At 51.2% G+C, this 25,907-nt stretch overlaps 1 protein-coding gene across 14 annotated transcripts in view; it reads right to left on the reverse strand.

Moving 5' to 3' along the window:
• The window catches only part of zmiz1a (zinc finger, MIZ-type containing 1a), a 393,531-nt gene that overhangs the window by 259,476 nt on the left and 108,148 nt on the right, over positions 1-25,907 (reverse strand). For all 14 annotated transcript variants that reach the window (XM_078199394.1, XM_078199408.1, XM_078199396.1 and 11 more), the window contains one exon: positions 6,203-6,425. The gene's annotated coding sequence lies outside the window, so the exon portion shown is untranslated. The remainder of the gene's footprint in view (positions 1-6,202; positions 6,426-25,907) is intronic.

Raw genomic sequence — 25,907 nt, forward strand, 5'->3', positions numbered from 1 at the left:
GGTAGTAGTAGAGGCGGGTACAATTTTGTCTTTTAAAAAGCGTTTAGACAGTTTCATGGGTAAGATGGGTATAGAGGGATATGGGCCAAATGCGGGCTATTGGGACTAGCTTAGTGGTTTTAAAAAAAAGGGTGGCATGGACAAGTTGGGCCGAAGGGCCTGCTTCCATGCTGTAAATCTCTATGACTGACTCATCACCACAAATTGTCTAGTTTTTTGTTTTGGCAGTTTTCTGTGGGCAAATTGGGTGTTGCCTTTCCGATTAGAACAAGCAACTACTCTTCAAGCGCCACTTTGCGCTTTAGGCGTTGACTGGTCCAGAACAAAGCGGGGCAGAGAAAGTCTAAACCCACTGGAGATCCGAAAAAAGGGCTAAAGGCTGTGGGAACATGAACTCTGACCCATTCACGAAGGCGCATTGGCATCACCTCTTCCCGATACACACACAACCATCCTTAATCACCAGGCCACAAAAAAATGGTGGACGTTCCTGAAGAGGACATCAGGTGGACATCTGAAGACACAGCCTGCCTTTGTTATAAGTACTAGATATCATCTTGCAGAGTTGCTGAAAGACAGTCTGTGCAAACACAACAAAAGAAATACTGTCTCTTTCCAACTCATTGCAAAAATAGTTTCAGAACCGAAGGGGGAGGAGGGGGGGAGGAGTGCGGGGGACAGAAGAACTAGGATTCAGGTTGCTAGGAACACCAAGTTCCCTGCCTCCATACTAGTATTACATTTCACAAGGGCTCTTTATCCTAAACTCCACTCAAACTTGAAGGCCCTTGCCAATGGCCGACACTTCCTTCCAACTATTCAGCTCCAGTTTGCCGCAGGATTACTGAGCTCCCCGATTAATGCCAGGCAGGAATTTATTCTGCCTCAGAGGTGCTATTTCGCCCTCCCCACCACCGAACGCTGTCCAAAGCACAGGCCCAGTAACGATCGGGAGAGTGAAATAAACCCCTCGCATTCCCGAGAAAGGCTCTTCCCCCAAATCCTGCAGCTCAAGCCAGTGAAATGTCTGTGAAAGGGCATCAGATAAATCGATACAGCAGGACAGTGTTAGTTTGCTGGTTGTGTCCCGTGCCAGAGTTTGGCACCCTCCTTACAGAGAGGAGCTAAACTCGCAGTTCCTGAGCACCAGGACAAAGCTCCTTCCTGGGCGTTACTGTGCTCGACTGTCTCATTCCCGGTTACCAGGCCATTACCTCCACTGCCTGTCCACACTATTGGACATGAGAATCTTTCCCCATTAAATTCCCTAGCTGACTTTAGACTTGACTCATAAGTATTCAAAGTAAGAAGCAGGGTTTGCAGTTTTCTGAAGAGCTAATTTGTGGAGCATGAGGTCAAAACGCTGTGATTTGATTTGATCTGATTTATTATTGTCGCCTGTATTAGTATACAGTGAAAAGTATTGTTTCTTACGTGCTATACAAAGCATACCGTTTATAGAGAAGGAAAGGAGAGAGTGCAGAGTGTAGTGTTATAGTCATAGCTAGGGTGTAGAGAAAGATCAACTTAGTGCGAAGTGTAGTGTGAGGTGTGAACTTAGATGGGCGGTGGGGGAGGGGGTTACTAATTGGATAGCTCCTTAAAAGAGCTGCAAGAGACACGGCAGGCCAAAGGGCCTGCTCCTGTGTGGCACGGGTGGGTGGCACAGTGGTCAGCACTGCTGCCTCCCAGCGCCAGGGTCAGGTTCAATTCCGGCCTCATGTCACCGTCTGTGCTGAGTTTGCACGTTCTCCCCGTGTCTGCGTGGGTTTCTCGTGGGTGCTCCGGTTTCCTCCGACACTCCAAAGATGTGGTAAGTGGATTGCCCCTTAGTGTCAGGGGGACTAGGGCGGCACGGTAGCACAGTGGTTAGCACTGCTGCTTCACAGCTCCAGGGACCTGGGTTCGAATCCCGGCTTGGGTCACTGTCTGTGTGGAGTTTGCACATTCTCCTTGTGTCTGCGTGGGTTTCCTCCGGGTGCTCCGGTTTCCTCCCACATTTCAAAGATGTGCGGGTTAGGTTGATTAGCCATGCTAAAAATTGCCCTTCGTGTCCTGAGATGCGTAGGTTAGAGGGATTAGTGCGCAAATATGTAGGGATATGGGTGGGTGGGATTGTGGTCGGTGAAGACTCGATGGGCCGAATGGCCTCCTTCTGTACTGTAGGAATTCTATGATTCTATGACTAGCAGACTAAATATGTGGGGTTAGGGGGATAGGGCCCGGGTGGGATTGTAGTCGGTTGTAATAACTCCACGGAGGCGAAAATCCCGTCACCAAGTTACTTTATTTACACCATACATCTGTACACAGCCAGCTCTCCAGTTGCTCCCTGCTGAATGCAGGCTGGGAGTCTGACAGACCTGCTTTAAATAGGGAGCATGAGGCTCCCTGATTTAACCATCAATTAGGGCTCATCAGGTACCCCTTTTTGTGTACCAACCAAATAAACTAAATCAAATTAACTGAGGGACAACTTAAAAAGGGCAGCTCCCCAAAAGGAAGGGGACCCGCCTGAACCAAAAAGCAAAGTAGAAAGGAAACTTTAATCAAAATGTGATTATCGGGTTCGATAATACACCCCAGCCCCTGAGGTGCCCAGCGGGCACGGAATGCGTCAACTGTGCCCGTGGACATCGCATGCTCCCTCTCTAGGGACACCTGGCCGCGAATATAGCCACGGTAGAGGGGCAGACAGTCAGGGTGGACGACCCGGTCGATCACCCGCTGCCTGGACCTATTGATGGCTGGGACTCATCAGGTAGTTCATACTCCGGCAAGCTAATCTCATTAGCCTGGCTGAAGTCATCACATCGGTGCAGGCTCGATGGGCTGAATGGCCACTAGTAGGGATTCTAAGGTTTATTCGTGCAAAGAGAATAGAATTATGTAACGCCTACTGAACTGGGACTTAAGCAACATCTCTGACATCAGCTGGAGATAAAAAGAATCTGGGACCAATACCCCGATTTATTGCCCTCCAATCCCAACACCTAAGCTTCCCGTAACACACGTGTGATGCGCTATTCAGACACGAGGCTTGAAGCTCAGTAAATGAAAGGCTTTTATTTACTGTTAACGAAGCTACCAGAACTTATATACACTATCCCAGACTGAAGGGGTCCCGGCCAGAGCAGGGACTCTTATACCTCTCCCAGGAGGCGGAGCCCGACTGGGATGTGCCACAACACTACAGTGCAAAGGTGTAACAACCCCACCCTAACCCCAACAGCAACAATAGCACAACCCAACAGTAACATATGTACATCCTTGTAGTACTGGCCAGCCCCTGGCTCAGCACTATCCAGTGGGAACCAACGATGGTTCACCACAACGTGTTAAAAACAAGTATCTCAATTCATGGAAAGCAAAATGCTGCAGAGACGGACAGAGGGGGAAAGGCTGGAAATACTCAGCAGGTCTGCCAACAAGGTTACCAACCTGAAACATCAACTCTGTCTCTCGCTCCGCAGATGCTGCCAGGCCTGTGAAGCACTTCCATCATTTCTTGCTTTTAATCTCAATTTATGGTGAAACACTGAGCAAACTCTTCGACTCTTTCTTCAGCAAGTTTCTTCTGTCCTTCCCTGAACCTTTAACAATCTCAGAAGTCGAGCAAGCCCACACATTTCACAAAAAAATAACTCGTGGATTTTAAACGTTACATGAATCACAAGTTGCTGCTGTTTGGAATGGTCCCTTCCTGTGCTGCATCTTTCCACGGTTCTCACGTCAAGATTTATCCATTATTGTGACAGCAGTAACAAAGGCTGCTATTTCCTGATTTGATAACTGGTGCTATTCAAAAAAAGAGGGCAAACCAGCAAGCAGCTAACATAAACAGGCCACTTGGTCTGTGGTTGCATTGCACCTTGGTTGTACATTTGGAATTCAGGAAAATCCATTTGCAAACCTTAATAATGAAAATGTGACAACACAGGTATTTCTCCCCCCCTTTATAGAATCCTACAGTGCAGAAGGAGGCCATTCGGCCCATCGAGTCTGCACTGACCACAATCCCACCCAGGCCCCATCCCCATGCATTTACCCTCGCTAGTCCCCCTGACACGAAGGGACAATTTAGCATGGCCAATCCACCTAACCCGCACATCTTTGGAAAACCGGAGCACCCGGAGGAAACCCACGCAGACACGGGGAGAATGTGCAGACTCTGCGCAGACAGTGACCCAAGCCGGGAATCGAACCCGGGTCCCTGGCGCTGTGAGGCAGCAGTGCTAACCGCTGTGCCACCATGCCGCCCGGTTTATGTTTCATGGAATTTGGCGCCCCGAATTGCCCTTGAACTGAGTGGTTTGCTTCAGAGGGCAGTTCGGAGTTGACCGTAGTGCAGAGGTTCTGGACTCACATTGTAGGCCAGACCGGGTAAACACGGCAGATTTCCTTACCAGAAAGGACATTAGTGAACCAGATGGGTTTTTACAACAATCAATGATAGTTGGGCAATACGGTGGCGCAGTGGTTAGCATTGTTGCTTCTCAGGGCCAGAGACCCGGGTTCGATTCCCAGCTTGGGTCTCTGTCTGTGCGGAGACAGCACATTCTCCCCGTGTCTGCGTGGATTTCCTCCGGTTTCCTCCCACAGTCCGAAAGACGTGCTGGTTAGCGTGCATTGGCCGTGCTAAATTCTCCCTCAGTGTACCCGAACAGGCACCGGAGTGTGGCGACGAGGGAATTTCCACAGTAACTTCATTGCAGTGTTAATGTAAGCCTACTTGTGACACTGATAAATAACTTTAATGATCACCATTGCTGAGACTAGCTTTATATATTCCAGATTTATTAATTGAATTCAAATTCCACCAGCTGCCACGCTGGGATTCGAATCCACCCTTCACCCCTCCCCACCTCACAGTCGAGTGATATCATGACGACTGCACGTTCCACTCCCCTCCCCTCCCCCACCCCCTCCAAGTCTACCCTCCATCCCTTCTCATTCCAGATGTTGATGGATTGGGACTGCGTTTCCAACATCTTGTGTTTTAATGAGAGTGCGACAGGGGTAGGTAACCCAGGGCAAGGGGGGGTTACTGGGTAAGTAACTCTATGAAGCCATCTGCTATCACAGCCCATTACTCAGACTGCGGAGTTAACAAACAATCTGAAGGAAAGGTGACTCAGCCACCTTTACTTAACCAGCGCATTTCTCAGTCTGCACTGACTCAGCTTGGGATAAAACAAACCGAAGGGCTTCCTCTCATGCATGTTGTTGTGTTAAAATTCCTCATGGCAACTCAGAAATCTGCCTCTGGGGAAAATGGCAGAGGAAATCCCAGAAGATGATACACAGCGCTGTTTAAAAACAGCAATAACAGACCGGGGTTTCAAGGAACAGCGTCTCCGCAAGTAAGTGCTGGCAGATTTTTCATTCAGGTGTCGCGCGCTGTGAGCGTAAACCAGAGAGACTGAGGGGGCGGAATTTTCCGGTCCCGCCCGCCACGGGAGTCCCAGACGGACCATGCACGAGTGGTTTAATCTCGAGCGGGATTTGTCATTCTAGGGGTGAGCGCGGCCGGAAAATCCCGCCCTTAAGGGTCTTTTTCTTAGCGGCGGAAGCAGAATCGGAGAGGAGGCGACCTTGTCGAGGTGCAGGTGAAGGGAAATAGTCTGGAAAGTACCGGGCGGCACGGTAGCACAGTGGTTAGCACTGCTGCTTCACAGCTCCAGGGTCCCGGGTTCGATTCCCGGCTCGGGTCACTGTCTGTGTGGAGTTTGCACATTCTCCTCGTGTCTGCGTGGGTTTCCTCCGGGTGCTCCGGTTTCCTCCCACAGTCCAAAGATGTGCGGGTTAGGTTGATTGGCCAGGTTAAAAAATTGCCCCTTAGAGTCCTGGGATGTGTAGGTTAGAGGGATTAGCGGGTAAATATGTGGGGGTAGGGCCTGGGTGGGATTGTGGTCGGTGCAGACTCGATGGGCCGAATGGCCTCCTTCTGCACTGTAGGGTTTCTATGATTTCTTGAAAAAATCAGAATAGGACATGCGATCAAATCACTCAATGTATTTTCCATTCAATAATGCTCATTTGTGATTCTTTTCTTGTCGGCCCAATTCCAAAACATTTACGTGGCCAAGGAACTCCTTGCAGGGAAAAAACATTTAGGAGCAATGTCTCAACATTCTGGGGGGGAAAGGTGACAAGGGGGCAACACTGATCGATTGATGGAGATTGAAAAGGAGGTACTTACCGAGGGCAGGCACGTGACACAAGTAGGCCGGGAGTCCAAACGAACACACAGCCCCGGGCCAGGTGGCCACTCGATGAGTTGCCGGGGCGACAGCGAGAGCGCCTTGCAGTCCACCGGATACCTCTTGCACGCTACTGGCTGCCCTGGTCGCGCTGGCTCAGCCCGCCAGCCACCACCATCGACGTGTGTTTGGGTGCTCGCCAGGAGGGAGGGAGTTGTAAACCTGATGAACAAGAGGAGGAAGAATAAGAGGCATCAGAGAAAACAGGAAAACGTTCCCCTGGCTTGTCTGGTATCTGCGTGCGGTTGCTGGTTTGAGGTCAGCCTCTGGGAGTTTCCACCCACTTCTACTGCAGTTTGTCAAGCACAAACCATTTCACTTTTGACAAGGGCTTGGAACTGGCCAGCTTGCCTCATTGAACAGTGGGCGCTGAAGGCAGGCGTGGCAGAGATACCAGGTCTGTACTGTGCCAGCTGCCCTCAGGCACCTCGCCTCCCCAGCACAAGTCGGGGGCATTGCTCCGATTGTTATTCATGTTTTTTAATTCATTCGTGGGACATGGGTGTCCCTGGCTAGGCCAGCATTTATTGCCCATCCCTAGTTGCCCTTGAGAAGGTGGTGGTGAGCTGCCTTCTTGAAGGACTGAGTGGCTCGCTAGGCCACTTCAGATGGCAGTTGAGAGTCATCCACATTGCTGTGGTTCTGGAGTCACATGTAGGCCACACCTGGTAAGGACGGCAGATTTCCTTCCCTAAAGGGACATTAGTGAATCTGATAGGTTTTTCCAACAATTGACAATGGTTTCATGCTCATCAGTAGATTCTTAATTCCAGATATTTTTTATTGAATTCCACCAACTGCCGTGGCAGGATTCGAACCCGGGTCCCCAGAACATGAGCTAAGTTTCTAGATTAATAGTCTAGCGATAATACCACTCGGCCATCGCCTCTCCTAATCCTGATCAGAGGATAGCATGTAGGTAGGGGAAACAATCCAGGATTCTTTACCTTCTACTCTGCTCTAAACCCTCTCCAACTAAACAATTCATTACATTTCTATCCATCTTCAGTTCTGTAGAATAGTCATGCAGACTCAAAATGTTAACTCCTGTTTCTCTCTACACAGATGCCGCCAGACCTGCTGAGATTTTCCAACATTTCCTGTTTTTATTTCAAATTTCCAGCATCTGCAGTATAAATCAGGACCACGTTCAGCTGTGACGCACACCATCATTTTAGCAACACAACCATAAACCAAGACATAGGAGCAGAATTAGGCCACTCGGCCCATCGAGTCTGCTCCGTCATTCAACCATGGCTGATATTTTTCTCATCCCCATTCTCCTGCCTTTTCCCCCATAACCCCTGATCCCCTTATTAATCAAGAACCTATCCATCTCTGTCTTAAAGACACTCAATGACCTGGCCTCCACAGCCTTCTGCGGCAAAGAGTTTCACAGATTTACCACTCTCCGGCTGAAGAAATTCCTCCTCATCTCTGTTTTAAAGGATCGTCCTTTTAGCCTGAGGCTGTGCCCTCTGGTTCTTGTTTTTCCTACTAGTGCAAACATCCTCTCCACGTCCACTCTATCCAGGCCTCGCAGTATCCTCTAAGTTTCAATAAGATCCCCCTTCATCCTTCTGAACTCCAACGAGTACAAACCCAGAGTCCTCAACCGTGGGGGTGTGTGGGTGTGGGGGTGGTGGTGGGGGGGGGGGGGGGGGGGGGGGGAAAGAGGAGTGTGGGGGGGTGGGGCTGGGGAGCCTGGGGTGGATGCTCTGTCGGAGAGTCAGGGCAGACTGGATGGGCCAAACAGCCTCCTTCTGCACTGTAGGGATTCCCTGGTTCGATTGCAATGCAACAGTAGCTTTTACCACCGTGAGGTTTCCAAATGAGGTGAATGTCTGTCACACGAGTGTGGAAAATGAAAGCCCAATATCCCTCAACGTGCTGCTTTATGGGTCAATTTTAGTGCCTCAGTGAGGTGGGGACTGCGTGCACGCACACAAAACAGAAGAATTCAAGTGACTGGTGGAAGCAGGGCCAATGTGAGAAATTGGTGGGGGTCGTGCGGAAGGGTTGGGGGGGGTGGGCGGGCGTTGTTGAGCAGAGGTGGGGGCTCGGGCGTGAGTGAGCAAAGGAGGGAGACGGGCAGGCGAGTGAATGGGGTGATGGGGGAGGTGTGTGAATGGGGTGATGGGGCAGGCGAGTGAATGGGGTGATGGGGGAGGCGAGTGAGAGCCGGCAGGGGACAGGCACTGCCTTGAGTGAGAGGTAAGAAAGGGTCTGACGCTGGAAGAAGCCGCCATTGCCGAATGACGCGCCATGAGGAAGGATTGTGCTCTCTCGACACATGAAAGTGAATGGGTTAAAAACGACCGGGAGGTCTGAGTCGGGGTGAATGAACTCTCAAAGCACACCACATGAATGAAGAAAAAGCTCACCCACATGTGCATTGATGTGTTGAACTGTGCAAATGCATCAAAGATTACAAGCAGCGCAGGGAGTCTTGGGGAACGGAGGGAAGTGGGAACATGTTGGGAACACACCTTGAGCCCCATCCTTCAATAGCTGGCTCTCAACAGGGAAGTTTGCTATTAAAAAGGGCAATGCAATCACCTCGCCCACCCATGCAGCAAGGCAACCATGCAGCAGCGCTCTAGAATGCAGCAGAAATCCCTGGAACGTTGCAGGAATTGGCCTGCCTGACACAGCCTCTGGTCTGGGATCAGCTCTGGGGCACTGCACTGATGGCAGGGGGTGGGGGGGTGACCATTCTCTGGGCTCCCATCGAAAACAGCCTAGCCATTCCAGTGCGGGCCAATCGGCAACCGAGGGGGTGAAAGCGAGCCCAGGGATTGGTCGGTGCACTCACGGCCCAATGGAAAAGTGAGCCTGCGGCAGAGTGGAACGGGGCTTGGCAGACGCCGGTCATCTTCGCGTGCAGGAGAAGGCCAGCAGCGGTGATGGAAAACAGATCTGTGAGGGGAGAGCGTCACTCCACACATCCAGCTGTCTACATGCTGTTCCTTACAGCACTGGCAGCTTTCCTTCGTTAACAAGCTCCTGTCCCTCAGTGCTCAAGAAAATTACAGAAAGTCTGATAGAACTGACACTGGCAACATATCAAAAACGTTACCAAATCGCTCCGATAAACACTTGGGCTGCATTTTGAATGAAAACACTGTATTCTTTCCATCTGATAGCGCGTGTACACGAGTTCCTTTTTTTAAAACAGTCTGGCTACGTTGCTCTGATCTTGTTCAATAATTATGTTTCAAAATACCCTGATCTATTTAATCCTCTCCCACTCAAAGCAGCTGTAAAAGAACCATAACATAATTCCCCAAAGTGGCAGCAAGCAGCTTTTAGCAGTTGTGTACTTCACAGGACTGTGAATTGAAAAGATGGTTGAAGCTGGCATTACTGGGAAGCGTTCAGCAGTTCCTTGTCGCCACCTGGCATCTTCGTGATAGCCTTCGGGGGCAGACCCGGGGGTGGGGGGGGGGGGGGGGGGGGGTCTCGGTGATGTTGGGCTCACGGGGAAGGAGAAAGAGGGAGGGTGTCCTTTCTTTTATTTTTGCTTACGCGCCAGTACCCACCCATCTGCCCTTTGGAGGGTGGCACTGAGGGTAGAGCAGGCGGCAGGGGAGGACTGGATCAACCCAACTCCTCGAACTTCTCGCTTGATTCACATGATTCTCCAACCAGAAAACTCCCAACTTAGTCCCCAGCCTGAGTCAGCGCTGCCCAAGGCGATGGATAGGGTGGCACAGTGGTTAGCACTGCTGCTTCACAGCGCCAGGGACCCGGGTTCAATTCCAGCCTTGGGTGACTGTTGGCGTGGAGTTTACACGTTCAGAGAATAGAATAGAATCATAAAATCCTTACAGTGCAGAAGGAGGCCATTCGGCCCATCGAGTCTGCACCGACCGCAATCCCACCCAGGCCCTATCCTCATAGTCCCACATATTTACCCTGTTAATCACCTGAAACTAGGGTCAATTTAGCATGGCCCATCAACTTAACCCGCACATCTTTGGACTCCCCATGTCTGCGTGGGTTTCCTCCGGGTGCTCTGGTTTTCTCCCACAGTCCAAAGATGTGCAGGTTAGATGGATTGGTCATGTTAAATTGCCCCTTAGTGTCAGAAGGATTAGCAGGGTAAATTTGTACGGTTACAGGGTTAAGGTCTGGCGAGGTAGCTCTGTCGGAAAGTCGGTGCAGACCCGGTGGGCCGAATGGCCTCCTGACTGACCAGACACTGTGAATGAATGGGGCCCTTCGTTCTGGGAAAAACAGCAAAATATCCCAAATCTAAAGCACCTGTGGTCATCCGGGAGTATTCTGAAGTTTGGCCGATTAAATTCCTGGGTATCACACTCACATCCCAGGAGTGAAACCACAGGGCATTAAGAGCAGGTCCTTGCTCCCAATTTCCAGGAACGCTTTTGATAATCAACTGAAAAGAAACTTACTGGAGATGCTTATTCACAAATAAAAAGTCTATTTGACAGGGCAAGACATTGGAAGGTCAGGTGATTAATGTCTCCTGGAATAATTTAGACCCTATTTCCGACCTTCACTGAACACAGACCCCACGTAGAGCGACCACTCTTGCACTCAGATCCTATTCGTATGTTCTTATTTGTTTGGGATAATATTGTGCCTCTAAGAAATGTATTTGGGTCCCATTTCTTGCACAGGATTTGTTTTAGTTGTTTGTTTTATTATCGGTGCCATTTTGGAGATAATTGATTCTGAAGAAGGATCTATGTCTATTGGGATATTGCTTAAATTGGAACAATCGAGATAGCTAGCTGTTAAGGATTATGTGAATTCGTTTTGGTACATTCTAACTATGTTCTTAAATAAAGTTTGTTTTAATAAAAGCTGCCTAGTGGGTTAATAGGGTCACATCTGGAGTGAAACACCTTATATGCTCGCATTAATGTCAAAATCAAATAAAGTTGGGGTCTAGGCTAACTTCATAATTAATATATACTGGAGTTTCTGATCTGGTCTCGAACATGTTCGCCTGAGAGGGCGGATGGGCCTCAGATTAATCTCTCACCCAAACCACAACGTCGCAGTGCCGCGGCTGGCGTCCTCCGCTTTAGACTCGGCAATCAGAAAGTCGCCAGGGTTGCCGGGACTTGAAGTGACAGCTTTTAAAGAGATTGGAGGAAAGGTCAGGGTTTTTTCAAGTCACTCGACCCGAGAAGGTTAAGGGTCACCCGAGTGGAGTTTTACGTACGGGATTGGAAACAGCAAATTCCACTGTCAAACAAGGGAAAGAATCGTAGAATCCTATAGTGCACAAGGAGGCCATTCAGCCCATCGAGTCTGCACTGACCACAATCCCACCCAGGCCCTATCCCCATAACCCCATGCATTTACCCCAGCTAGTCCCCCTGACACTAAGGGGCAATTTAACATGGCCAATCCACCTAACCTGCACATCTTTGGACTGCGGGAGGAAACCGGAGCACCCGGAGGAAACCCACGCAGATATGGGGAGAATGTGCAAACTCCACACAGACAGTGACCCAAGCTGGGAATCGAACCATGATCCCTGGCGCTGGGAGGCAGCAGTGCTAACCACTGCACCACCGTGCCGCCCCACTGCATTGACAGGGCATTAAGAGCAGGTTCTTGCTCCCAATTTCCTGGAACGCTTTTGATAATCGACTTGATAAGGAAGAGGGCAGTCACCTGAACCGCTCACAAGAAGGATCCCAAAGAGGTTGCAGCGAGGGAACATTGGGTGGTCAGAATTCTCAGCCACGAGGAGAAATACTTCACCGTGGATAGGAGGAATATCACACAGTAATTAATGGATCAAAATGGCTGCAAAGTTCCCTCACTCAATCCTGAAATTTCCTGAGGTTGGGAACCCTCGTTTCTGGGTACAACGATCGCCAGGAAACACATCAGAGCTACACACCTGGAAACGCAGATTCCACATCGGAAAGATTAAACTCTCTGATGCTCAATGGTCTTATAAACCAAGTCAGCCAAAGATTCAATCTGCAGCTCGTTATAGGTGCCATGGGAGCGTTAGAAATAAAGTCTGCAGCAACTCACTTCAAACAAGAGTGCCACACTCGCTGGAGATTATCCTCACCTCAAACCTGGATTTGGGGCGGGGTGGGGGCCTCTCCTTTCTCTTCCCCTCACCCCCACTCCCTCAGCCGCCCCCCCCCCCTCTCCTTTAACCTCTTTCCTCCTTCCCTCAAGGTACTTGGAACCCACTTTACTCTGACTCATCTCCAGTAACTCCGTGTTGTTTAGAATGCAAGTCGGTAACATCAGGGTCACTGGGCTATTCGGCCAGGGAGCTGAGGTTTTTGGAGAGAAACTGTTGAGGTGAACTCGCCCAGACAGGGATCCCGTTTGGATGCTTCCTGGCCGACACGGCTAAGTTCAACATTGGACTCAGCCACTGGAGTTGTTTAAAATTTATTTATTAGTGTCGCAAGTAAGGCTTACATTAACACTGTAATGAAGTTACCGGGAAAATCCCCTAGTCGCCACACTCCAGCGCCTGTTCGGATACACTGAGTGAGAATTTAGCATGGCCAATGCACCCTAAGAAGTCTCACAACACCAGATTAAAGTCCAACAGGTTTATTTGGGTGACTAACCTGGTGTTGTGAGACTTCTTACTGTGTTTACCCCAGTCCAACGCCGGCAGCTCCACATCAATGTACCCGAATCAGCACATCTTTCGGACTGTGGGAGGAAACCGGAGCACCCGGAGGAAACCCACGCAGACACGGGGCGGCACAGTGGGTTAGCACTGCGGCCTCACAGTGCCAGGGATCCGGGTTCGATTCCCGGCTTGGGTCACTGTCTGTGTGGAGTTTGCATATTCTCCCCGTGTCTGCGTGGGTTTCCTCCGGGTGCTCCGGTTTCCTCTCACAGTCCGAAAGAGGTGCTGGTTAGGCTGCATTGGCAGTGCTAAATTCACCCTCAGTGTACCCGAACAGGAGCCGGAGTGTGGCGACTAGGGGATTTTCACAGTAATTTCATTGCAGTGTTAATGTAAGCCTTACTTGTGATTAATAAATAAACTTTTTACTTTAACGTACAGACTCCACACAGACAGTGACCCAAGCCGGGAATCGAACCCGGGTCCCTGGCGCTGTGAGGCAGCAGTGCTAACCACTGTGCCACCGTGCTGCTCCTGTACCTTTGAGAGCAGAGGCACTGGGCTCTCAGCAACACTGATCCAATTCAAACGTGCACCTTTTCACTCACTGCCTCGCAATGGGTTTGTACAGGAGAGAAAATGCTTTCAAACCCATTGAGCAGCTCTGCTGGTGGTGATATGTTGTCCGGACACCGGTTAACCATTGGGAGGCCTGGCTCACAGAGGCAGGTGTGACACTCTCAGGTGTGGCGGCAATGCTCGTAGCCCGGGAGAATCGGCAGACAGCTGGAGTGAACGGAACCCAAGTTTCGGCAACAGCAATGCTAGCCAGCCATGTACACCCCACATGACAACATGGTACACCAGGGGAAAATGGATGTTGCGATCTGGAAGGCGCTGGACCCATAGGGCAGTGGAAGCTGATTTAACTTCCAAAGCGGGATTGGATGAATACTTGGGAGGGGAAAGAAATGAGTGGAGCCGTGTAGAAAGTGCCTGGATAGCATATTCATTGGGGCTAGCATAGACCCCTGTCTCTTTCGACACAGTAGGAATTCTATGATACCCAGCTTTGCTGACGCCATGTTGAGCTGGTCAAAGATGTGCGCGTTAGACACTTTGGAGTCAGACACTTTAGGAACATTTAAGCGGTTAAGGGGTTAAGGGGCGGCACGGTAGCACAGTGGTTAGCACTGCTGCTTCACAGCTCCAGGGACCTGGGTTCGATTCCCGGCTCGGGTCACTGTCTGTGCGGAGTTTGCACATTCTCCTCGTGTCTGCGTGGGTTTCCTCCGGGTGCTCCGGTTTCCTCCCACAGCCCAAAGATGTGCGGGTTAGGTTGATTGGCCAGGTTTAAAAAAATTGCCCCTTAGAGTCCCGGGATGCGTAGGTTAGAGGGATTAGCGGGTAAAATATGTGGGGGTAGGGCCTGGGTGGGATTGTGGTCGGTGCAGACTCGATGGGCCGAATGGCCTCCTTCTGCACTGTAGGGCTTCTATGATTTCTATGGTTATTGGATAGGCACATGGAGCACACCAGGATGATAGGGAGTGGGATAGCTTGATCTTGGTTTCAGATAAAGCTCGGCACAACATCGTGGGCCGAAGGGCCTGTTCTGTGCTGTACTGTTCTGTGTTCTGTCTGTGTTAGGTGGATTGGCCATGCTAGATTGCCCCTTAGTGTTAGGGAGACTAGCTGGGTTAAATGCATGGGGTTATGGGGATAGGGGCCAAGGTAGATTGTGGTCGGTGCAAACCCAATGGGCCGAATGGCCTCCTCCTGCACTGTAGGGATACTATGTTTCTACAGTTTCTTTTTGCTTTTCTTGAACACCAGCTTCACCACCAGTCAGGACCTCCCCGCAGGAACCTCCCAGCTTTTTAAAAAGTGCTTTGGATTCCCCACATTGAGGAACAAGCTATCGTGATCTTTCCATTTGCACGTTGCTCCTCTGCAACATCTTCTGCTAATACTACGCTGGGTTCCACATTTACATTAGCTGCTCTCAGTTTTACCCCCCAACTCCATTCTCCATTCCTCTCCCACCTCCGGTTTGTCACATTGCTTCCCCAACATCTTCCAGTGACCTATCAGGAAGATCAAAGCTCTCATCTTCATTCCCTACCACCAACTCCAGCACAAGTTTCATTCATATAGCACCTACAACGGAGTCATCTGGTTAAAAGACACTTCACAGTGGAGTAATCGAATAACAATTGACACAGAGTCCCCCCCCCAGGAGATATTAGGACATCTGACCAAAGGCGTGGTCAAAAAGGTAGGTGCGAAGCAGCATCTTGAAGGAGGAGAGAAAGAGAGATGGGAGGGTTTAGAAAAGGAATTCCACAGCTGAAGGCAGAATTTTTGTACAGTCTTGATCTTTGGTCAACTGGCAACAGGCAGAGAGACCCGAGATCGGATCACTCCAGAAACTTCACCATCCTCCCCCTTCCCTTGGGCAATCCTTTAGAATCGTGAGCGGTTCGCTTCCGGTTCAATGGATTCCGAGGTGGTTGGCAAGACCATTGCGTGATCTGCAGACTCTGCAAGCTGCAGGGCGAGTGGCACTCGAGGGGTTGGGTAGAAGGGTTGTTTGGAGGTTTGTGAACTCGCTCCGAAACCCTGGCTTCGCCTCGGCGTGTTCCCAATAAAATCTCTCAACGTGTCCGGAACCTTCTCGGATGAACCTTCTCCATCTATTGGTCAGTCGCGAACCAGGGCCTCCCACGAGGCGCAGGGGTGTTTGACCTGTTACAGGACTGCTTCGTGGACATCCCTGAAGCATTTTAGCTGCTGGGGTCTACCTCTGCGACCAATACCTACTCACTCTGTCTTCGTAATCCACAATACCCTCCCTAACAACAATCTATCACTCCCAGATCAGACAGTTATTCAGCCGAGGAAGGTCATAAGGCAATAAACCACAGGAGCAGAATTAGGCCATTCGACCCATGGAGTTTTCTCCACCATTCAATCACGGATGATAAGTTTCTCCACCCCATTCTCCCACCTTTTCTCCATAACCTTTGATCCCCTTATCAATCAAGAACCAATCTATCTCTGTCTTCAATCACTCAATGACCTGGCCTCCAGAGTCTGCCGTGGCAATTAATTCCACAGATTCATCACCCTCTGGCTGAAGAAATTCTTCCTCATCTCGGTTCTGAAGGGTTGTCCCTTTAGCCTGAGGCTGTGCCCTCGGATCCTAGCATCAGTCAGTTCACATTCAGGCCTTACTCATCCCTGGAATTATATTAATAGATCAGCCTGATTGAGGCCTTAAAGTTTTTTTAAAGTTTTCAAGTTTATTTATTAGTGTGACAAGTAGGCTTACATTAACACTGCAATGAAGTTACTGTGAAAATCCCCCAGTCGTCACACTCCAGTTCCTGTTCGGGTACACTGAGGGAGAATTTAGCACGGCCAATGCACCCTAACCAGCACGTCTTTCGGACTGCGGGAGGAAACCGGAGCACCCGGACACGCAGACACGGGGAGGACGTGCAGACTCCGCACAGGCAGTGACCCAAGCCGGGAATCGAACCCGGGTCCCTGGCGCTGTGAGCTCAGCAGTGCTAACCACAGTGCCACCGTGCCGCCCATCGAGACGATGTCAGACTGGCACAGCGCCCTGAGGCGGGTGGGTGGCTGACAAGGTCGCAGCCCCACAAGTTGGTACCAGTTACATTTCGGAGTGATGTCAAGGTGGTCAATGTCTCCGCCCTGGGTAACTAACGTTCCTGGTTGGTGCTACTGCCAGCGTCGACTGGGCGGCAAATATTATTCCTGCTTTTCCAAACTGCTGCTTAAATCCAGCAGCTGCCTCGGACTTCACCGCAGACGGCAACCCAAGGCAAGCTGGGACAAACACATGGAAAAGAGAGGAGAAATCTGAAGGGAATTAGGTCATGCAAAGTGCACTGTAAATCCATCCTGCAGTTTGTGTGATACAACATTAACCACTGATGTAATATTGCAAATGTGCGCTTAAAATAGCCGAGCAAGTTTGGAGAGGCAATCTGCACTGGGGCTGTTGCTAAGTGGATAATGTCTGATTCACTGTTGCTAAGCTGCTGATCATATGCAAAGTCTCTCTTTCAGGACAATTTTAAATTGCCACTCGGGTATGGAGGCACGGCAAACATCATCTCCCCGCCCCCCCCAACCCCCCCTGTCCCCTTCTCCCTCACTTGCACACTTCAAGTTTGCGGCCAATCTTCCAGGGGATAAGTGGATCTGGGGCAGAGCAGTGTTAAGGGTCTCCGCCGCTCCGAGCGGAAAGGCAAATGGCTTTACCGACCCAAGCTTCGAGAATTAGTGGGGTCGTCCCGGAGTGACGCAAAATCTATTGCCGCACCGGTTAAAGAGCTATCACCCTGCATTTACATAGCGCCTTCAGCCTCCTAAAGCATCCCCGGCACGTCACGGAGCACTCGTTCAATAGATTCTTCACGGAGCCACACAAGGAGATAAGATGAAGGAGCATCTTGGAAGGAGGGAGGAAGGTGGCGAGGTGGAAAGGTTTAGGGAGCAAATTCCAAAGCATCTCCACCCGCCTCACCTCCCAACCACTGCGGAAGGCACTCACTCCCTCTGGTTTGGAGCCCTTGCTCAAGTGGCTATTTCCCTCACACGTAGGAAGATTATTTTTCTGTGGTGTTAAAAGATTGCATCTGAGCGCAGTTAAGGTTTTGCCCTTAGCATCCCAAGGAAAGAAAAATAATTGCATTTATATAGCGACTTTCATGGCCTCAAGGCGTCCCATAACTCCCTGCAGTCAACGAAGTACTTTTCAAAGTGTAGCTACCAGGAAACGCAGCAGCCAATTTGTGCACAGCAAGATCCCAAAAATAACACCGTGGGAATGACCAGGTAATCTGTTTTTTGAGACGTTGTGTGGGGTTTTGCAGCCCCGCGGGTCCCGAAACCGTAAAATCCTGCCCGAGGTCAACGGATGTTCCGCCGCTCGCCCGCACCGATTCCCGTGGCGGGGGGGACGCTAAAATTCTGGCCGTTGGTTGAGGAATAAAGAAATGTTTGCCGCAACATCAGGAGAACTCTCTCTGCTCGTCTTTAAAAAGCGGATCTTTCCTGTCCATCTGAGGGAGAAGATGAGCTTCGATCCACTCTGAAGGACGGCACCTCTGACAGTGTAGCACTCCCTCAGCGGATCATCAGCTGAGACTGAGAGCCCAAGTTCTGGAGGGGATTGAAGTCACGTCCTCCTGACTAACAACTGGGCCATGCTATCACTGACACCGAGTGGGGGCGCATTCGAGGTGGGGGCAGGAGCATCGAATGATTCCCCCCGCCCCCCGCCCTTGGTCATAAGCAACAAGGCCCATACTAGCATCTTAACCATTACTCTGGTTACTACCTCAGTACAGACTGGTAACTGACCCTGAGATTCTCTTTTTGATGTGATTTCTTGTCACATGTATTAACATACAGTGAAAAGTATTGTTTCTTGCGCGCTATACAGACAAAGCATACCGTTCATAGAGAAGGAAAGGAGACAATGCAGAATGCAGTGTTACAGTCATAGCTAGGGTGCAGAGAAAGATCAACTTAGTGCGAGGTAGGCCCATTCAAAACTCTGGTGGCAGCAGGGAAGAAGATATTCTTGAATCGGTTGGTATGTGACCTCAGACTTTTGTATCTTTGCCCCGATGGAAGAATCATAGAATCCCTACAGTGCAGAAGGAGGCCATTCGGCCCATCAAGTCTGCACCGACCACAATTCCACCCAGGCCCTATCCCCATAACCCCACATATTTTCCCTGTCAGTCCCCCTGACGCTAAAGGGGCAATTTAGCATGGCCAACCAACCTAACCCGCACATCTTTGGAGTGTGGGAGGAAACCGGAGCACCCGGAGGAAACCCACGCAGACACGGGGGAGAATATGCAAACTCCACACAGACAGTGGCCCAAGGCTGGAATCGAACCCGGATCCCTGGCGCTGTGAGGCAGCAGTGCTAACCACTGTGCCACCGTGGTGGGAGAGAGTATGTCTGGGGTGGGTGGGGTCCTTGATTAAGCTGGCTGCTTTTCCAAGGCGGCGGTAAGTGCAAACAGAGTCGGGTGGGAGGTTGGTTTGCGGGTGGTGTTCTCCTGGTGTCTGGGAGCCTGCAGAGTGAAGGCCCTGGCTTCCAGGGCATTTTCCTATGCACTGGGAGCCGATGTAGTGAAATCCCCAGCTCTGGGGCGGCAGCAACCGGCTGTGGGTCCCACGTGGGTGGCTGGCCCGTGTCAGTCTCAATCGCTTTATCCCCTCAGCATCCCGCGAGATATTTAACTAAACGAATGAGTTTGCAAAGTGCCGTCGCAGTTAAGTGGGAAGATGTGCAACCAGTTTGCGCAGTGAGGTGACTGGAGAAATCTGTTAATTGAAGGACAGGGAAAACGCCCGATAGCTCTTCGAAAAAGTGCAATGGAATCTTTGACCTTTAGCTGAAAGGAAATGCCTGGGGCAGTGCAGCACTCCCTCGGTGCTGCACTGCAGTGTCAGCCTGGATTATGTTCAAGTCTTGTCTGGCAAGGGAATCAAAGGCTACTGGGAGGTGGGTGGAAACGTGGAATTGAAAACACGAACAGTTCAGTCACGATCCTATCGAATGGGCCCGAGGAGTCGAACGGCCTACTCCAGCTCCAATCTGGTTTGTTAGATCCAGGAGTGGGTTAGGGTTACCGCAAAACCTTCCAATTCGGAAGTCGGAGTACCAGGCTATTCCCTCTCACACTTTGGAAGATTATTTGACTGTGGCATTGAAAGGTTACGCCCGAGCACAGTTCTGTTTGCCCCCAGGAAAGGAAAAGAATTGCACTTACAAAGCAACTCTCGGGACATCCCAAAACTCCCTGCAGTCACTGGCACCAGAAGCCCGTTTCAGTCAAATCTCAACTTTTTAAACTGCTGACATCACAATATTTTCCTAAATTTATGCAAAGTCTTCCCTAAGCCATCATTAAATTTCATCTATGTTTATCCCTCAGAGAAAATTACAACCTGGCTTAAAGCGGCCTTCATAACAGTAACGACACCTCACCATTGCACCACCTCAAAGATTAAAAACCCACTTGCACAGAACGGAATCCCCGACAGTGCAGGAGGCGGCCATTCGGCCCATCGAGCCTGCACCAACAACAATCCCAACCAGGTCCTATCCCCGTAACCCTCTGTATTTACCCTACTAATCCCCCTGACACTAGCATGGCCAATCCACCTAACCTTCACATCTTTGGACTGTGGGGAGGAAACCGGAGCACCCGGAGGAAACCCAGGCAGACACGGGGGTAAGAAATGCAGAGTTCTGAGGGGGCGAATTTTGAATAAACCATTCGGGCGGGCGGGGGGGGGGGGGGGTGGGGGGGGGGAGCGGATAGTGGTGCTGTTAATACACTGAAGAGTTAGGCTTTCCTTCCAAGATCATGCACACTGAACAAGATGGAGAACTTCAACATACAAACTCAGCAAAATGAAACAAGAGGCATAAAACTTGGGGAGCGGAGAGTTGTCTGTGCATCGCCTTGAGTTGGTTGCATTTTGCCTCTCCTCCATCCTGTTGAAGCTGTACAATCCAAACCTTGAGCGAGGGACACAAGAGGTCAAACCAGAGCTTGTTCCCTTCGCTATCACTCTTCAGTGGCCCCTCACTAGAAAGTGTAGGGTCGCAACAAGATCTTTTCTTGTCTTCACTCCCAATGGCCTGGTGGGTGATCAAACCTGAAGAACGGCCCCAAAGGAGAATCACATTCAACTCCTGACCGGCTGAGTATTTCCCAGCTCCCTCCTGGTTTTATTTCAGGTTTCCAGTATCTGCAGTGTTTTGCTTTTGTTTGAGAGATGAACAGTCACAATGGTGATGTTTGGGAGCACTGTACACAGTTTAGGTCTCCGCATTACAATAAAAGGCCAGAGAAGCATTGGGGAAAGAGCAGAAGGGAGATTTTCCATTGATAAGATCAGAAGTCAGGATACACTGAGGAGACTGGGGTTCTTGAGGGTCAATTCAGAGGTGACTTGATTAAAGGTCTTTAAAATTATTAACGGCTTTGATAGGGGAGATGACTCCCTTTGTTGAGGAGTCCAACGCCAGGGACCATAAATAGAAAACGCACTCATAAACCCAATAAAAAAATACAGGAGGAGCTCCTTTATCCTGAGAGCGGTTAGAATGTACAAGGATGTGCAGGTTAGGTGGATTGGCCATGCTAAATTGCACCTCCGTGTCCCAAGATGTGTAATCATAGAAGAAATCATAGAAATCCTACAGTACAGAAAGAGGCCATTCGGCCCATCGAGTCTGCACCGACCACAATCCCACCCATCCCCTAACCCCATATCCCTACATATTTTACCCACTAATCCCTCTAACCTACGCATCTCACGACACTAAGTGGCAATTTTAGCATGGCCAATCAACCTAACCCGCACATCTTTGGACTGTGGGAGGAAACCGGAGCACCCGGAGGAAACCCACGCAGACATGAGGAGAATGTGCAAACTCCACACAGACAGTGACCCAAGCCGGGAATCGAACCCAGGTCCCTGGAGCTGTGAAGCAGCAGTGCTAACCCACTGTGCTACCGTGCCGCCCGTAGGTTAAGGAGATTAGCGAGGTAAATATGTGGGGTTAAGGGAATGGGGCAGAGGGTGGGCCTGGGTAAGATGCTCTGTCGGAGAGTCAGTGCAGACTCGATGGGCCGAACAGCCTCCTTCTGCGCTGTAGGGAATCTATGAGTCTGCGAACACTCTGAAAATGTGGAACTTACCATCCGTGGGGGGGTAACTGAGGTGATGAATTGGAGGGGACGCTGGATAAGAAGCTGAGGTTGAGAGAAGTCGAAGACTGTGCTGAAGGAGTGAGATGGCGTAAGCCAGGAGGAGGTACACGCGATGGGCAAATGGCCTGCTCCTCTGCTGTAATGTTGTAGGAATTCGAATTCTATGGAGGAGGATTTAGAGGGCCTTTGGAGAGGTTTGCAACCACAGCATGAATCAGTTGGCACTTCCCTTGCGGTGGGGAGGGGGGAGCGGCGGGATCAGGAGAAGATTGAGGGGGAGGGAGGATTAATAATGCGCTTCATGTTCAAATTCCCCGTCATGGCCTTTGAAGATTGTGTTCGGTCAGTGGCGCTGCGTTAATAACGCCTCAACAGACACCCGTACCCTCGGTGGGTGGGTCAGTCAGAGACACAAGGGCCTCTGCATCACTGTCCGCATCCCAGAATCCCGACTCTCCCCGGATTGCTGGGTCAGCAAGTGCCATTAATCGTGGAAAAAAAAAGGGAAAAATATGCACCTTCCCCGTGACGGCTGGTGTGTGTCAAGCAGGATTATTGGACAGAAGGTCTGCAGAATAATTGAAAAACAAGGTGAAGGTAGAACACACACCACCTCTTTAAATAACATGTTGTACAGCCAAAAGGAGTACTTCATGTTTTTCTTGATTTTTTTTTTAAAAGGAGAGAGAGTTCAGACTTGGCTGAGTCTCGTTCCAGGCAAGCATCACTAATAACACTCAAAGCAGCTCAGCAAACTCACCGTGAGAGCACATTAATCAAGCTACTCCCCCCCCCTAACTCTGTGTGTGTCACTGGGACAGGGAGGGTGTGGGTGTCTACAAGGGGAACAATTGGGTTTTCAGCTCAGGTTGGCTGCTGTCTGGCTCCACTCAGGAGGGTTGGGTCTCCAGTTCCTTTACAAAGAGGCTGCTCAGAGAATTGCAGCAGGGAGCAGTCACCCGGGGGGCGGGGGGGGCGGACTGCAAACACTGCCTCTTCACAGGTTTCATAGAATCCCTACAGTACAGGAGGAGGCCATTCGGCCCATCGAGTCTGTGCTGACTCATACCTGGGCTTACCCTGTAGCCCCAAGTATTTATTTTACTAATCCTTCTAACCGACACATCTTGGGACACCAATTTAGCACGGCCAATCCCCACCCAACCTGCACATCTTTGGACTGTGGGAGGAAACATGTTGCAGTGTGTGTGGCCGTACCAATGTACAAGACATCGGTAAGGCCACGCTTGGAATACTGTGCACAGTTCTGGTCACCCTATTATAGAGAGGATATTATTAAACTAGAAACAGTGCGGCAAAGGTTCCCTAGGATGCTACCGGGGACTTGATGGTTTCAGTTACAAGGAGAGGCTGGATAGACTGGGACTTTTTTCCCTGGAGTGTAGGAGGCCTAGGGGGATCTTATAGAGGTCTTATAGAGATCTTATAGAGGCGGCACGGTAGCACAGTGGTTAAGGTGGCACGGTAGCACAGTGGTTAGCACTGCTGCTTCACAGCCCCAGGGACCTGGGTTCGATTCCCGGCTTGGGTCACTGTCTGTGTGGAGTTCGCACATTCTCCTCGTGTCTGCGTGGGTTTCCTCCGGGTGCTCCGGTTTCCTCCCACAGTCCAAAGATGTGCGGGTTAGGTTGATTGGCCATGCTAAAATTGCCCCTTAGTGTCCTGGGATGCGTAGATTAGAGGGATTAGCGGGTAAAATATGTAGGGATATGGGGGTAGGGCCTGGGTGGGATTGTGGTTGGTGCAGACTCGATGGGCCGAATGGCCTCTTTCTGTACTGTAGGGTTTCTATGATTCTATGAAGTAGGTCTATAAAATACTCAGGGGCACAGATCAGCTAGATAGTCAATATCTTTTCCCAAAGATAGGGGAGTCTAAAACTAGGGGTCATAGGTTTAAGGTGAGAGGGGAGAGATACAAAAGGGTCCAGAGGGGCAATTTTTTCACTCAGAGGGTGGTGAGTGTCTGGAACAAGCCGCCAGAGGTAGTAGTAGAGGCGAGTACAATTTTGTTTTTTAAAAAGCATTTAGACATGGGTAAGATGAATATAGAGGGATATGGGCCAAACGCGGGCAACTGGGACTAGCTTAGTGGCAAAATCTGGATGGGCAGCATGGACAAGTTGGGCCGAAGGCTGTAAGCCCCTATGACTCTAGCTCAGATGGTTAGACTGTGGTGGAGATAACCCCAAGATTGTGGGTTCGATCCTCGTACTAGCCAAATGCAACTAATTGTTCTGATACAATCCAGGTTTCGGTTTTTTAGGGATATGGCCCCACGGGCAGGTAGAAGGGATGAGTTTAATTTGGTATCATGTTCCGCACAACATCATAGGCCTGTTCCTGTGCTCCATGAAAACTGGAGCACTCGGGGGAAACCCCATGCAGACACGGGGAGAACGTACAAACTCCACGTGGAGACAGTCACCCAGAATCGAACCTGGGTCCCTGGAGCTGTGAGGCAGCAGTGCTAACCGCCTTTTCAGAGCTGAGTTCTGCATGAAAACACTCTACGTGTTCACCAAGAGCCAGGCATGAGATGAGATCAGCCATGATAGAATTGAATGGCGGAGCAGGCTCGAGGGGCTGAATGGTCTCCTCCTGTTCCTAGTTCTTTTATGAATGCATTTTTTTTAACATAAAAACAGAAAGCCTTGTTGGTTTTGTTTGATGTAACAATAGCACTCGGGAAAGTGTCAGTTCAGCTTGCGGTAAATCCCAGGCTATCTGAGCTGCAGCACTAAGTGCTCCTTCTGCTTATAGAACATGACCAGCCTATTTTCCTCCTCTCTCACTCTCCCATTGCAAACACATGAAGCCAATGTGGTTCTTCAATCCATTTATAGCAGAGAGGCCCTGAACTCTCTCAGCACAGTGCGAATTGGGAACTGCTGCCAATCCAGACACATGTCACAACGCGAGGCTGTCGTTACATTCTACCCCCACCAAAAACTGGTCACCAATTACTGAGTTTATTCATTTCAGCTCATGGTTAACGATAGAAACTAGACACTAAATCGACCCTGCCTGAAAGCGCCAGAAACCAAGGGCAATGTAACAGTCTCCCCTCTCTCTCAGCCTCACATTCCAAAGAGAGAAGGGCAAAGGGGGAGAGAGGGGCAAAGGGGGGAGAGAGGGGCAAAGGGGGGAGAGAGGGGCAAAGGGGGGAGAGAGGGGCAAAGGGAGGGGAGAGGGGCAAAGGGGGGGGAGAGGGGCAAAGGGGGGAGAGGGGCAAGGGGGGAGAGGGGCAAGGGGGGGAGAGGGGCAAGGGGGGAGAGGGGCAAGGGGGGAGAGGGGCAAGGGGGGAGAGGGGCAAGGGGGAGAGAGGGGCAGGGGAGAGAGGGGCAGGGGGAGAGAGGGGCAGGGGGAGAGAGGGGCAGGGGGAGAGAGGGGCAGGGGGAGAGAGGGGCAGGGGGAGAGAGGGGCAGGGGGGGAGAGGGGCAGGGGGGGAAGAGGGGCAGGGGGGGAGAGGGGCAGGGGGGAGAGGGGCAGGGGGGAGAGGGGCAGGGGGAGAGAGGGGCAGGGGGAGAGAGGGGCAGGGGGAGAGAGGGGCAGGGGGAGAGAGGGGCAGGGGGAGAGAGGGGCAGGGGGAGAGAGGGGCAGGGGGAGAGAGGGGCAGGGGGAGAGAGGGGCAGGGGGAGAGAGGGGCAGGGGGAGAGAGGGGCAGGGGGAGAGAGGGGCAGGGGGAGAGAGGGGCAGGGGGAGAGAGGGGCAGGGGGAGAGAGGGGCAGGGGGAGAGAGGGGCAGGGGGAGAGAGGGGCAGGGGGAGAGAGGGGCAGGGGGAGAGAGGGGCAGGGGGAGAGAGGGGCAGGGGGAGAGAGGGGCAGGGGGAGAGAGAGGCAGGGGGAGAGAGAGGCAGGGGGAGAGAGAGGCAGGGGGAGAGAGAGGCAGGGGGGAGAGAGGCAGGGGGAGAGAGAGGCAGGGGGAGAGAGAGGCAGGGGGAGAGAGAGGCAGGGGGAGAGAGAGGCAGGGGGAGAGAGAGGCAGGTGGAGAGAGAGGCAGGTGGAGAGAGAGGCAGGTGGAGAGAGAGGCAGGGGGAGAGAGAGGCAGGGGGAGAGAGAGGCAGGGGGAGAGAGAGGCAGGGGGAGAGAGAGGCAGGGGGAGAGAGAGGCAGGGGGAGAGAGAGGCAGGGGGAGAGAGAGGCAGGGGGAGAGAGAGGCAGGGGGAGAGAGAGGCAGGGGGAGAGAGAGGCAGGGGGAGAGAGAGGCAGGGGGAGAGAGAGGCAGGGGGAGAGAGAGGCAGG

Source organism: Mustelus asterias, chromosome 28 (assembly GCF_964213995.1).
Source record: "Mustelus asterias chromosome 28, sMusAst1.hap1.1, whole genome shotgun sequence".
In the NCBI taxonomy this organism is placed as follows: domain Eukaryota; kingdom Metazoa; phylum Chordata; class Chondrichthyes; order Carcharhiniformes; family Triakidae; genus Mustelus; species Mustelus asterias.